The 11,433-nt window shown below is 46.5% G+C and overlaps 1 long non-coding RNA gene across 2 annotated transcripts; it reads right to left on the bottom strand.

Moving 5' to 3' along the window:
- Positions 1–1,034: 1,034 nt before the first annotated feature.
- Positions 1,035–9,094, bottom strand: LOC139079012 (uncharacterized). 2 transcript variants are annotated; one of them, XR_011532271.1, is made up of 4 exons: positions 8,618–9,094; positions 5,125–5,368; positions 4,293–4,463; positions 1,035–3,550 (listed from the first exon to the last, which is right to left on the bottom strand). It is a non-coding gene; the product is annotated as an uncharacterized lncRNA (long non-coding RNA). The 2 variants fall into 2 exon arrangements; XR_011532272.1 differs by lacking the exon at positions 8,618–9,094 and having other exon boundaries at positions 5,125–5,725.
- Between the last annotated feature and the right edge of the window lie 2,339 nt (positions 9,095–11,433).

Here is an 11,433-nt window from a genome sequence, read left to right as displayed (position 1 = left end):
GCAGGTCAGCTCTTGTGTGTAGTCCTGGCCCCTCCTCAGGAAGAAAGGGGCCAGAGTCTAACGAGAAAGAGAACATCTCTTAAATTCAGAGATGGGTGATAGGAAACACGCATCAGTCATTTATTGAGAAACAAGCAGCAGTGCCCCAGGACATACTCCAGAAGCCAGTGCAGAGTCCCTGCTCTCCACCCTGACTCGGCCTCGGACGGAGCGTTGTGCTAAGGGGTGCAAGCATCCATGGGTTAGGATTCCTTCCCTGCAGAGGCTTACAGTCTGGTTGGGTCCAATAACAGCTGTTATTGGTTGAGTACTCACTACACGCCGTCACTGTGCTCGACCCCATAAGCCCGTAGAAGTGTACACTTGACTACAAAGGGTTTGGAGTCAGGCCTGGGTTCAAATCCCAGCTCTTCTGCTTGTATTTGTGTGACCTAGGGCGAATCACTTACCCTCTCTGAGCTTCAGTTTCCTCGTCTGTACTATACCTATTTCCTAGGATCGCCAGGAGACTTCAGTGAGATAATGCACATAGAGCACTAAGCACTGTGCCGAGCTCATACTAAACCCAAAATACTAGTCAATATCAAAGAGAGGGGGACGTAGGCCAATGGCCAGGCAATGTCAATACACTGACTATGGGGCAAATTGAGGGTGGCCACAGGAGCAGATGGAGAGGACCCCTAACCAAGCCTTCAGCGGCAGGGACGTCTTGGAGGAAGCCAAGAAGATTAGGAGTTAGGAGAAAGAGCCTTCCTGTAGAAGCAACAACAAGCAGGGAAGTGTGCTTTCGGGAACTACAAATAGTTCCACATGACTGGAGCCTGCAGGGCAGAGAGTGACAACATGACCTTATGAGACACGTTTGGGAGAAAGCAGTTTTTCTGAGATGGCAGATAACTAAGGGCAGAGTCACAATGCAGCCCCACCCAGGTCTGTCTGACTCCAAAGCCTATGGTGGGAACCACTGCCCACCCAGGACACGTCCCCCACAGGCTGCATGACAGTGTCATAAAGCATATACTGAATGCTGAGCATTACCCGTCTCAGTAATCAGCTTTATTTTTCAGCTCTATTGAAGTATAATGGACAAATAAAATTGTAAGATATTTAAAGTGTACAATGTGATGATTTGATATATGTATACATTGTAAAAACATTTCCCCTATTGATTTAATTAACATATCCATCCGTTCACTTTCACATTTTTTACATTTCACCTGTCTTTTTTTAGAACATTTAAGAAATCGACCTCTTTTAACAGCCTTGAACTCTAACGTTAACTCTTCAAAGCGGCGATGTTAATAAGGCTATTAAGGGTTAATGGAAAGAGGATAATTGCTTGTTAATTATTATTTGCATAATGTTTTAATATATAGTATTCTATACAGTATACTTTTAAATAATGATAGCCTCATTTACAACTTTAATATTATCTCTAATAACTCTGCGAAATAGATATTATCATCATATTACAAGGGAGAAACTGAAGCCCAGAGGGGTTAAATGTCTTGCCCAAGGTCACGTATTTGCACCCAGGTTTCTCTCAGCCCAGAGCCTTCCCTCTGTGCCTGGAGCCAGATCAAACAGCTGGCCCAGGTGCCCCTGTATGGAGAACACAGAAACACTGCCGCAGTGATCAGAAATAGGGTGCCTGTTAGCTCGGTTTTGCTCATGAGACACCTTACATTACTGCAAAATGTTAATTGTCTACCAAAATAGACAGTGTCTTCCAGTGGACATTTAAAAGCATGCCTCCAGCGCAGCCTATCTTTGATGATATTTTTGCAACATAATTATAGGCACCACCACCAACCCTGAGAGCAGCCGGCCGACGGTTGCCTGAAGTTTGCTTGTCTCCTTCAACTAAAATTCAGAAACTGAACAAAGCACAAGATAGTGCTGTTTACTGCACTATACTCTATTTTATTACATTACCTAAATACAAAATCTTTTAATATGGCTCCCAAGAAAATATCTGGCTTAGAAAATTTTAAAAAAGAAAAAAAACGAAAGAAAACAAATTGCAGAAAAGTGACAGTTTGTCCAGAAAATAATTTTTAAACATAATTTATGGCTATATTCATGTTTAGTTAAGTGTGAATGACGAACATTGTCTAGCTATTGGTGATTTTAAAAAAAGTTAAATGAAAATAATTCCAAATAAGTTTAAATATTATGTCATATTCAGTGCATGGCATAAATTCCTTATTTTGAACATATTAGAACAAACTCCTTATTTTGAACATTATGGAAATTACTTTCTCTTAGCTCCTATTGAGACAGGAACCAGCCTAATGAGACGGGGCCATCTGCCAGGCCCCGGGCCTAAGAGGAGGCCCTCACCAATCGGCAGGCTAGGAGAACCAGACCGTGGCCACCAAGATCCACATTCCACAGCCTCCGGACGTTCCTGGGCTCACACATGCGCCCTAGCACCCAGGAGTCGGCTGAAGGTGACCCAGCCCCATTAGCCTGGTAAAAATCACACTCGGGTGGAGAGCTAGTGTGCTAATGACACGTGTCGCATCAGGTGGCATTTGAACAACAGCGCAGGTACAAGCACAGCCCTACCTCCATATGCCATGACGAGGCCCTCCTCCCCAGCCTTTGCCTAATAAAAGCCCACAATCCTACTCCCTAACGAGCCGGTCACCTGCCCCTTTCCTTTCCACACCAGCTCCCTTGTGCCTCTCCTGTGCACAAGCTAATCAACCCTTAACTTTTCTACTCCCATTTGTTGTCTCTCTTGATTTCCATCCTGGGGGACAATTAGAAGCCAATGTGCTGGTAACACTGTCAAAGAAGTGTTGAACAAGTAGATGGAGAATATTGCTGTAAGGGAGCTCCAAATTGTGGCTGCCTGGGACACCCACATGTTTATCTGAATGACTGCCAAAGACCATCACGTGTGTGACTTTCAAGTTACCTGAGTTGGTGACTACTTCACAAATTATTCCGAAATGAAGTCTTTGGTTTTTAGGATTTAGAAATCCTTGGAAAAAGAAACTAAAGCTTTAAGAGAATAAATGACCTTCCTTAGTTGTCAAATACGGAATATTCACTAAGTTATCCTGATTGCCAGGCCAAAAACCTAACTGCCTTGGATACAGGTTCAGGAAGGTTGGGGCGGAGATGTCACCATTGCCTGAGGCTCTCGGGGGAACCACTCCCAAGCCAGAAGCTTGGCCACTTACCCTTCTCCTTCCTGACTCACGTATTCTGGAGGACAGAACAATGTGTCCTGTGCTCATCCATGCTTCTGTGTTCCATATCTCTTGCTTAGCATCTAGGTTATCTTCTTCCTGTATCAGGGTCAAAGCAGCAGCCAGAATCCTCCAGGATGCCCCAAGGCATCACCAGACTCCAGCTCCTTCCAGCTGGGCACGAAGGCCAGGTTGCCGTCTCCAATCAAAGCAGATGCTGCTTTCTTTTACCTCAATAAGTGAGAGTCCTGATGTCCACTTTTGGAATGAGGAAACTCCTAGAAAACATGCTGAGGATGCTATACTCTTCTGGGAAGTCTCCCTGGTCTCCTCATGCAGCTTAAGTTCTAAAATAATAACAATAAAGCATAAACTTTAGAGGTAGACAAAGATTGGAATCCCAGCTCTCTTGGCTGGTGGCCATAATTAGCCTCTCTTGATCCCCAATTGTCCCATCTGTAGAATGGGACAATAACGCCTTCTCTGTGGAGCTGTTGGCCACACAGACGATTCAATAAACAGAAGCTTTTATTATTGTTATATAATGTTGATTAGATTGGTGATGGTAGCAAAATGAGAAGAGAAAGACCATAGAGTTTGGGATGAGGTGAAGGAACCAGTGAATCAGGAAGTTAACAGACCTGCGCCTACCCTGGATTCCGCTCACTGGTGGCACAGGTGCAGCTGAAGTTGGACAAAGCCGTGCAGTGAGGACCAGCGGCTTCACAGACAGGTCTCAAATGAGTGAATGCGTTCTGACTCTGAGCCCAGCTTCATCCTCAGAGGCTCAGAAACTCAGTCCCACCCGGAAATCATCTCAGGGACCCTGACGTGGACCCACAAACTCACAGAGGCCTGTGCATAACACCACATGGTCAGTGGGCCCAACAGACATGTCACCTGACCAGCACGTTCACTCCCTAGAAGCAAGCTATACAGGAAGGTGGGTCATCAGAAGGTACCTACGGAGTCCAGAACCCTAACAGAGAAGTCAGTTTTATAACTTGAAAATACAATAGCATCAGAGCTTGTTAGCTACACGAGTCTCCACAATAGGGACATCTGACAGACAGCCACATGTTCCCTTACGATTCTGGTCTCTTCCAGACAGATCCCAAGAGGTACGGCCAGTGTTCTCCTCAGTGTCTCCTTTCTTTGCCTCTGTTGCTGACCAGCTTCCCTTCAGATCAACTCCTTCCTTCCTTTGAGACGTTTATTCCTTCAGTCAGCCTAGATGCCTGCCCGGGAACCTCTCGTTACCTGTTGACGGTAGAGTTAACTCTGAGAGGACTAGAAAGACAGTGGCATTTCCAAGCTCCTGATGGAGGGGCGAGGGTTGTCCGTGAGTAACTAAGGATGGGCCATAGGTGCAGTTACCTCTGCCTTCCTCGCCTCTGGCAGAGTTAAAAGGACGTAGACAATGAGAACAGAACCATCTTTGTTGAAAGGCCCTTCCTTTTACAGAGGTGGCCTTCCCAGCGCCACACGGAGAGATGGGACCACATGCTCAGTTCTTTAAACCAGAATTTCCCCTCTAGCTTCCTCCCTTTTCCTGTCTTCTTTCCCTGGTCCTTATTTGGGGTGGAAGGGAGGGTATCCACAGATGGAGGGAAACGTGGCAACAAAAGCAGTAAAAACTAGATTTTGATGTTTTCCCTCGAATCCTCCCAGGCTCAAAGCTGGCCTCAGACTCTGGGGCACAAGCCCACAGGGCAGTGATGGGCAAGGTGGTCTTTGAGCCCCCCAGCCTCTCTAGAGGGTTTCCCAGGGCACCTAGCTGCGGAGCCGTCCAGCTGAGTGCTCCGCTGGGTCATAGGCGTCTCACCAAGCTCCTGTGCCCAAAGCTGGCACCAAAACTTAGGATTATTTCCATGAGTCTGGAGTTGGGGGCTGAGGGACAGCCGTGGCCTCATATCCTTACCCTTCTCTGGGTCCGTCCTTCTCCGTGCTGCTGCGCTGCTGGCTGCGTCACTTCAGTCTCCGTTTCACATTACAGAGCACGTGTCCACTCTGTCCCCGGCACAGTGCTGGAGACTCTGGAGGTCATATAAATGCTCTCTCTTCTATTTGAAGTCAAGCTCCCCAGTCCTAAGGAGACTGCCTGGTGCTGGGTCACTTCTTTAGTAAGTATTCATTGAATTCATACTGGAGGTATCACCAAGAGCCTGAAATTAGTGATATAATAAGATGTAGACCACATCCTCCATGGAGGGCTTTTGCCAAAAACGTTTTTCCAGAATCCAATCTTGAGAAAACAATCAGACAATTCAGAATCTGGTACTTTCTTTAAGACCCCTGGCCTAGACTCTGTAAAAAGAAAGTCAATATTATTTTTTCTTTTTTTTTTCTGCTTTATCTCCCCAAACTCCCCCTGTACACAGTTGTATATCTTAGTTGCAGGTCCTTCTAGTTGTGGGATGTGGGATGCCGCCTCAACGTGGCCTGACGAGCAGTGCCATGTCCGTGCCCAGGATCCGAACCTTGGGCTGCTGCAGCGGAGCGCATGAACTTAACCACTTGGCCACAGAACCGGCCCCAAGAAAGTCATTATTAAAAGCAAAAAAAGGTAGAGGATTGTTATAGGCTGATACTGTCCAATAGCGCTATTTGTGATCATGAAAATGGTCTATATCTGTGCTGTCCAATATAGCAGCCACCAGCCACATGTGGCCATTGAGCCCTTCAAGTATGGCCAGTGTGCCTGATGAACGGATTTTTAAATGTTTCTTTTTATTTTATAGATTGACACCTGAGCTAATAACCGTCGCCAATCTTCTTTTCTTTTTCTGCTTTTTATCCCCAAATCCCCCCAGTACATAGTTGTATATTTTTAGTTGTAGGTCCTTCTAGTTGTGGCATGTGGGACGCCGCCTCAACATGGCTTGATGAGCGGCACCATATCCGCACCCAGGATCCGAACCGGCAAAACCCTGGGCCGCCCAAGCAGAGCGCAAGAACTTAACCACTTGGCTACGGGGCGGCCCCTTAAATTTATTTAATTTTGATTAATTTAAATGTAAATAACCACGAATGGCTATTGGCCCCTGTATTGGACACAGCATAGTTCTACATTTTAAAAGACTGAAAAAATAAAACAAATGCAATGTATGAACTTTGATCGTATTCTGGATCAGAGGGGCAGAAAAGGAGAAAAAATATTTTGAAGGCTATAGATAACTGTAAATGTAAACTGTTTATGATTTTATTGAGCTAAGGTTAATTTTCTTAGGTGTGACAATGGTCTTTTGGTTTTGTAGGAGAATTTCGTTCTTAGGAGCAGTATGCTGACATACTTAGGGATGAAGTGTGTGCTGCTTACTTACAAATGGCTCACCACAAAGACCCAAAGCACACATGGCAAATGTCTGTGATTGAAAATCCAGCTGAAGGACATACTGGTATGCCTTGTACTCTTTCGACTTTTCTATGGGTTTGAAATTTTTTTTAATAAAAAGTGGGAAATAAAAAGGAGTGAGGCAGACACCCATAGGAAATATGATAGTAAGAGAGCAAGGCTGACCACTTTCCCCGGCTTCCAAAAAACCGTGCTCCGAGTATGTACATGAAATCAGTCGTTCGGCACACTGAATGTGCTCGCTGGCTCTCGTTTCTAACTGTGCCTCTGGGAAACTGCAACTGACCATCGAAGAAATACACCCCCATGCCCACCAAAAGAATTGTCACTCCTTTGATTGAAACCCTGTCACTTGCAGGGACACCAGCAACTTGCTAATCTTCCCTCTTAAATCTTCACTCCTCCATTTCTGATTTGGAAAGCTTAGAGTTGTTCCTCTCAGAACCAGGCCAAAGCCAAAATTCTGTATTTCAAGTCCTTGTTTACTGTGCAACATGGCGGTCGCTTATAAATTAAATAATTATAAACCGGTCACATGATTAAGCTACCACAAGTCCAGCAGATTGTAAATGCTATAGGTGATAAGTAAGGGCTGCGCTCATAGGGGAAATGTTCATAAATGAGCTGATGCTTAAGTCAGGCCTTGAGCAGCATTTCTCAAAGTGGACTCCGGTCTAGGGATCACCCTAGCACTTGACTAAAAGGCAGATGCCCCCGGCTCCGACCCCAGCCCTACAGACTCAGGAGGTCCACGTTGAACACGTGCCCCAGCTGAACCTTATCACAATGAAGTTGGAGAACTTAAAGTGTGGTAAGATGTCGGTCTGTGAAAAGAAACCTGAAGGCTATTCTGATAGGCGAAGCACCCGGCCAAAGACACAAAGTGAAAATTGATACTGGGCTTTTAAAGAGTCTAAGGAACTCCTCCTGGTTGGAGGGGGATCTTCCCAATGGAGAGCAGGTGAGAGAAAGTGGGTTGGGCAGGGCGGGGCCGGTGCGTAGAAAGCTCTGGGCACCAGGACAGGGAGGCTGGCCAGTTTTTGGACAGTTGATGGACAATGAAGGAACAAATAATGATGTTTTAGGGGAATCATCCTGTCCAGCTGTGTAGGATGAACTGAAGGCATAAGAAACTAGAATAAGGCAGACCAAGAAACAGGTTGTTGAAGATGATGCAGGTGTCAGGTAACGAAAGCCTGAACTAGGAAAGTGGCACTGGATAGGAAGCAGAAGGGATGGATGGGAGAAATGTGTTTGCAGGAAAAATCAGTAGGATGTGGTGACTGACTTTTTAAAAGGGAGGAGGCTGTAAAGGGATGTGTGTAGAAGGAAATGTTAATAATCTTCAAGGTCTGCAATAGCAAAAAAAACCCCACTAATAACATGATTTAAAAATTGGCCAAGGGGGCCAGCCCCATGGCTGAGTGGTTAAGTTCATGCGCTCCACTTCAGCGGCCCAGGGTTTCGCCAGTTCCGATCCTGGGCACAGACATGGCACTGCTCATCAAGCCACGCTGAGGCCTTGTCCCACATGCCACAACTAGAAGGACGCACACCTAGAAAAGTACAACTATGTACCGGGGGGCTTTGGGAAGAAAAAGGAAAAATAAAATCTTTAAAAAAATAAATAAATTATTTTGAGTACCAGATCCAAGATGGTGGTGTGAGTAGTCTTCTTTGTCTCTCCCCCTTCGAATCTACAACTAATTGGACATTCATCGCTTAACAAAGGATATCCATATAGCATCTCAGGACGCCTGAGAGACCCACGCTGCTATACATCGGAAGGCAGATGGACTTCCCTCCGGCAGGAGGCGGAGATAGGTGAAAACTCTCCGACCCCGACCCCCGAACAGCCGAGTACCTGCAAGTGGCTTTCTTCCAGCGGATGCCCCCAGAACATTGCCACACACCAAGGGCAGGAGGGAGCGCACACCAGAGGAATGACGGTGGAAACAGGTGACCAGAGCCCTACCTAAGCCCCCCTGCAATTACACCTAAGCCCAGAGGGAAGCTCCAGAGTTACACACCAGAGGCCGCGGGGAAAACCCCTACCCACCATTAGCAGAGAGGCCGCACCTAGCATCCACAACGCCGGGAGGCTCCTAGAGAGAATCACCAACGGGGCAGCAGCCCGCCAGCTGCCGCCGCCACTCTAACAGACTGCGGCTATCGCCCGATCGGGGCTCAGGACTACTGGAGACCTCCTGGGAGAGGACTGGGGCTGGGTGGAGTTCCGGCGGCCGGCACCACGGCCCAGGGAGAAACTCTGGACTTCCATCCTGGCAGCAGGCATAGCCTCTACCCACAAATAGCGGAGAGGCCCTGCCCAGCATCCACAACACCGAGAGGCTCCCGGAGAGAATCCCAAACGGGGCGGCGGCCCCACTGACTGCAGCTATCACCCGGTCAGGGCACGGGGCTACTGGAGATCTCCTGGGAGAGCTCTGGGGCTGGGTGGAGTTCCGGCGGCCGGCGCCACGGCCCAGGGGGAAACTCTGGACTTCCGTCCTGGCAGCAGGCATAGCCTCTACCCACAAATAGCAGAGAGGCTCCACCCAGCATCCACAACACCGGGAGGGTCCCAAAGAGGAGAATCCGAGGCAGGGCAGCAGCCGGCCAGCTGCCACTGAACTCAAGGTCTCTGGCTATCCCCTAGACAGGGCAAGGGGCTCCCCGAGATCCTGGGGAAGAGGACTGGGGCTGGGTGGAGTTCCAGCGACCCGGCTCCGTGGCCCAGGGGGAAACTCTACAGTCTCACAGAAGCCTCAGCGATAGCCTCTGCACAGCACTAGTAGAGAGCACCCACCTGGCAACCAGAAGGCTGGAAGACCCTGGGACAAAAGTAGCATAGCTAGGTGAGCTAACCACAGACTGCAGAAAATGCCCATAGCTCTGCTGTGACCCATAGTGGACAAGTGAGATTTTGAGGGCACCGACAGTGACAGAGCTGCAAATATAAGTGATCCTGCCCCTGGCCGCTGGGAAAGCCCATAACACCGCTGCAGACCCTAAGGAGGGAGCACGTCTAGGTGGGCTGCAACAGTAGGCACCAGCAGCCTGAAGCCCCCTTGTGACGCCCCCACAGCTGAAGAGGGAACCCACAGGACCACTGTGACTACGAGGAGGGGCCCAGGCCCAGTTATCAATAGCTGATAGGGTTCCTGGTTGGTGCAGTATAAACAGCTGTCCCCCCACCACACCAGTAGAAACAAGTGGAAGCAGTAACTAAATTCTATCTCTATGTGGAGGCACAAATCTACACCATCAAGCAATATGAAAAAATATATTAAATCTCCAGAACAGAAGGAAAATGACAAATACACAGAAAACCATGCCAAAGACAATGAAATATATAACCTAAATGATGATGACTTCAAAACAGCCATCATTAAAAAACTCAATGAGTTAAAAGAGAATTCAGATACACAACTCAACGAGTTCAGGAGCTATGTCACAAAAGAGTTCGATACTATAAAGAAGAACCAAACAGAAATACTGGAAATGAAGAACACAATAGAGGAAATTAAGAAAAATCTAAACGCACTGAACAGTAGGGCCGATAATATGGAGGAAAGAATTAGCAATTTGGAAGATAGGAATATAGAAATGCTGCAGGCAGAGGAGAGAGAACTAAGACTAAAAAGAAATGAAGAAACTCTCTGAGAATTATCTGACGCAATTAGGAGATGCAACGTAAGGATTATAGGTATACAAGAGGGAGAAGAGAGGGAGAAGGGGGCAGAAAGCCTATTCAAAGAAATAATGGCTGAGAACTTCTCAAACCTTGGGAGAGAGATGGAACTTCATGTGACAGAAGCCAATAGATCTCCAAACTTTATCAATGCAAGAAGACCAACCCCAAGGCATATTGTAGTGAAGCTAGCAAAAGTCAACGACAAGGAGAAAATACTAAGGGCAGCCAGGCAGAAGAAATTAACCTACAAAGGAACCCCCATCAGGCTATGAGCAGATTTCTCAGCAGAAACTTTACAGGCTAGAAGAGAGTGGAATGATATATTCAAAAATCTGAAGGACAAAAACCTGTAGCAGAGAATTCTCTACCCAGTGAAAATATCCTTCAAATACGATGGAGAAATAAAAACTTTCCCAGATAAACAAAAATTAAGGGAGTTCATTGCCACAAAACCTCCTCTTCAAGAAATGCTCAGGAAAACCCTCATTCCTGAAAAATCAAAAAAAGGAAAGGGGCTACAAAACCAAGAGCAGAGGAGATAAGTAGAAGGACAACAACAGAGAGTAGCATCTCTTCATCAGAACAGACTAAACCATGGGACGAGAAACAAAGGAAATTGAAGAGAACCGGAAAACAAGACATAAAATGGCAGCAGTAGGCCCCCACATTTCAATAATCACTCTAAATGTAAATGGATTGAACTCTCCAATCAAAAGACACAGAGTGGCAAGACGGATCAAAGAACAAGACCCAACAATATGCTGCCTCCAGGAAACACACCTCAGCCCCAAAGACAAACACAGACTCAGAGTGAAGGGATGTAAGACAATACTCCAAGCTAATAATGAACAAAAGAAAGCAGGTGTCGCTATACTAATATCAGACAAAGTTGACTTCAAAGCAAAACAGATAAAGAAAGACAAAGAGGGACAGTATATAATGATAAAAGGGACTCTCCACCAAGAAGACATAACACTTATAAATATATACGCACCCAACACAGGAGCACCAAAATTTGTAAAGCAACTCTTAACAGAACTAAAAGAAGACATCAACAACAATACAATAATAGTAGGGGACCTCAACACCCCATTAACACCAATGGACAGAACATCCAGACAGAAAATCAACAAGGCAATTATAGAATTAAATGAAAAATTAGACCAGATGGACTTAAT

This window comes from Equus przewalskii, chromosome 23 (assembly GCF_037783145.1).
Source record: "Equus przewalskii isolate Varuska chromosome 23, EquPr2, whole genome shotgun sequence".
Lineage (NCBI taxonomy): Eukaryota > Metazoa > Chordata > Mammalia > Perissodactyla > Equidae > Equus > Equus przewalskii.
Note: the sequence above shows the minus strand (reverse complement) of the source record. Positions and strands in the feature narration are given on the sequence as shown.